Source organism: Lolium perenne, chromosome 6, assembly GCF_019359855.2.
Source record: "Lolium perenne isolate Kyuss_39 chromosome 6, Kyuss_2.0, whole genome shotgun sequence".
NCBI lineage: Eukaryota > Viridiplantae > Streptophyta > Magnoliopsida > Poales > Poaceae > Lolium > Lolium perenne.
Window position 1 is genome coordinate 207,916,167 of NC_067249.2, and position 3,683 is coordinate 207,919,849.

Consider the following 3,683-nt stretch of genomic DNA (forward strand, 5'->3'; position numbering starts at 1 on the left):
TGATTGCGTGGCTAGATACCATAACATTATGCTGCGAGCGGCAGTCGGTACCCTCCGTGGCAAATACCCCCATGCCAGGATCATCTTGGCTGATTTCTACAAACCGATCATCTCAATCCTCCAAAACCCCAATCACTTCCGTAAGAATAACTCTGGATATTCGTCGCTCACTACCTGGCACTCAGCTTGACCATCTTTTGTAGGTCAGATCACTAAGTTTTCTTAAATTTTGCGATGTGAAGGATTCGCTAGATCGAACGCTCTCCAGGTTTGCTGCGGAGGCAGCAGCATGTATAATTGGAATACCAACGCCATATGCGGCATGCCAGAGACAACCGCCTGCAAAGACCCATCTGCGTTCGTGAGCCGGGACGGGGTTCACTACACAGAGGCCACCACATCGCCAAGGGGTGGCTCTGCGGTCCTTTGCGGATCCACCCATACTCAGTGTTATTCTCCATTAATTTTGAAGAAAATCTTGAGAAACAATGTTATCACAGGAAATGTAGAGTGTAGGAATATGATCAACTACTTCTTGAAGGATAAATAATGGCTAAATTCAATAGGATAGAGAGATATTTTAGTCGAATCGATTTATTTTTAGCTCCATTGTTCTACTTGACTCTTAAGCCATAGATAATGCACGAGTATAATAAAATACAGTAAAAGTACAGCAGCGCAAACAGTAGAATCACTCAAACAGACGGATGAACACAGGTGTGTGCACATATCAATCCTCAGTGTATAGGTGAGCCGCGAGCTTGGGATCCACGACGGCTTCCACCGGGAACTTGCGCGGCATGGACATCCCAAATATCTCCTCCATGCTGAGCTCCTCCATTGCCATGCCATCTGGGAGCCTCCAGACAAAACCGTGCAGCAGGTTAGCGAGGCTGACCTGAATCACCTTCAGTCCGAGGTTGTACCCAGGGCACATCCGCCTGCCGGACCCAAACGGCAGCAACTCGAAATCCTGCCCTTTGACGTCGATCTTGCTGCCGAGGAACCTCTCTGGAATAAACTCCTCTGGCGAATCCCACAACACTGGATCACGCGCGATAGACCACACGCAAACAAGCACACGCGTACCAACGGGGATGTCGTAGCCATCAACAGACACGTCCTTGCGGGACAGGCGGTGTGCCAACATCGGTGCCACTGGGTGCAACCGCATAGTCTCTTTGACAATGGCATCCACATAGGGGAGACTCATAATATCCTCCTCGCTAACCCAACGGTTTCGCCCCACCACGTGGTCCAGCTCCTCCATGGCCTTGGCGAACACCTCGGGCTTCTTGAGGATCTCCGACATTGCCCACTCAACTGTCATGGCTGGACTCTCGGTGCCGCCGGCGATGAGGTCCTGCATGGGATTTAGTAGTTTTGCTCAATTAATGTTTCAGAACTTCATTAGCCGTACCTCATCTTGGAGGTGTTGCCCTTGATGTGAAAAGCTTTGTTGCTCTATTATTCTTTAAGCTGCGTAGTAGATTTTCCCAGCGCATTTTTTTTCCAAATAGAAAATGTCTGTACAAGGTAAAGCTATATCGAGAAGTCTCCTGAATTTGGAGCCTAAAACAAAATTAGCTCTATTTAACGTGTGAAAGACCGATCTGAAAAGTTCCTTTGCTGAATAATGTTGCAAATGAAATATGTACGGACTTACCTGAATGAAAGCCTTGATTCCGTCATGGTCGATCTGTACCTCGAGATTGGGGTCACTGGCTATCTCCAGTAGCACGTCAACCATGTCCTTAGCAACGAAGCTCTCCCCCTCGAGGTATCGTCGCCGGTCGTGCTCTTCCACGACGTGTTCGAGGAACCGATCGAACATCTTGCTCAGCTTCTTCATCCTCTTGATGTACCCCTGCAGGTCCATCCAGTCAAGCCACGAGATGGAATCGCCGATGTTGAGCACGCCGTTGAGCATGAACCACTCGCCAACCATCCACTTGAACTCCTCCAGCATCGTCCCATCCTCCGTAGCCTCCTTGTGCAGGTACTTCTTGCCCATAACCATGGGCGTGATCACGTTCAGGTTCATGGTGAACAAGTAGTCCTTGAGGACCAGGACGCGCCCGGAGGCCGCGTGTAGTTCGCATAGGAGCGCGCGCATCTCCTCTCTGGGGATGTACTCGTATGACTCAAGCCGCTTGGCGCTGAAGAGCTCGGTGAGGAACAATTTGCGCCCCTAGCGCCAGTAGGCGCCGTAGGGGGACCAGGCGATGCCTCTGTAGTTGTATGTACTTGCCGGCGGCCGTCTTGGGCCGGTCGATGAAGACGGAGTCATGGGTCTTTAGGAAGAACTTGGCCATCTTGAACGATGAGCCGATGACGACAGGGAACGAACCGAATCGGAGGTACATGAGAGGGCCGTACCTCTTGGAGGGTGCATGGATGGAGCGATGCGGGAGCGCGCCCATGAGGTTGAGGTTGCCGATGATCGGCCACGGCTTAGGTCCCGGCGGGAGCCTATATGCGCGGCGGCCACGACGGAGAATGGTTCTGAGAACGAGCATGGTTGCCAGCACAACCACGAGGAAGGGCGTCCATGGTGGTAGCTCCATTGGGACTTGGGAGCCGACGGAGGTGTCCTAGGTATCTGACATCCACTTATTGAGTGGCTGGCTAGAGGCGGCTAACTACTAACAGGACAAGATGGTGCAATTTAGGCGGCTGGCTAAGTGAAGTCAGCTTCTTTGGAGTTGCATCAGTTATCTTGTGTGTGTTTTTTCTCAAAAAAAATGTTATCTTGTGTGTGGTGGGGCCAATAGAACATGACCCTAGTGCCGTAGTGTGTATACTGCAACATGAGTACAGATTCACGTAATCGAGGAGTTGAAAAGGTTCGTAGAAAATGAAGGAAGATGCTAGTGCTACGCAACTCGCACAAGATAACAACAAAGCAGGGGAAAAATAGGACTATCAACAACGGGAAAATAGTAAGTGAAAGAAGACTAGTACTAGACAAAACGGAGAAAAGCATGGCTAAATAAGATGCTGTAGAACTTGCACTAGATAACAACAAAAATGTGAAAATGACTGCCATATCGGCGCTAAGCAACATCAACCCCTGCTAGGCCCTTCCATTAGTTATCCACCAGAAATAGTATTTTTCTTGGCCATCTTTTGTAGAGTTGAATTGTCTAAGATGGACGGAGACTTTATCGGTATAGGTGAGTTCTCTAGCGGAAATGGTGAATGGAACCTGGGTGCGCGCGCACCCATTTACGAAAAGTTCAAAAAAATGCTATTTAAAAGTTTTAAAAATTGTGAAGTAAATTTTTGCATGTATATATTATGTTGATACTTACTCGTGTATGTTTTCACGGAAAAATACCATTGTGTGTGACCTACACAAAAATGACAAAATGCAAATTCCTATTCCTGTGAATAGTACAAATTCCTGTTCACTATTCTCATTCGGACATTTTGTCATTTTTATGCAGGCCACACACAATGGTATTTTTTCGTGAAAACTCACACGAGTAAGTATCAACATAATATGTACATGCAAAATTTTACTTCACATTTTTTTGAAACTTTTAAATAGCATTTTTTTTGAACTTTTCGTAAATGGGTGCGCGCACCCAGGTTCCATTCATCCGGGTCGTCTAGCGGAAATGGTGAATGGAACCCAGGTGAGTTCTCTAGTCTGTAATTTCTGCATGTATAGGTGAGTT

The 3,683-nt window shown here is 47.9% G+C and overlaps 1 pseudogene; it reads right to left on the reverse strand.

Moving 5' to 3' along the window:
* Window positions 1-563: 563 nt before the first annotated feature.
* Window positions 564-2,656, reverse strand: LOC127306257 (trimethyltridecatetraene synthase-like; annotated as a pseudogene).
* Window positions 2,657-3,683: the final 1,027 nt, after the last annotated feature.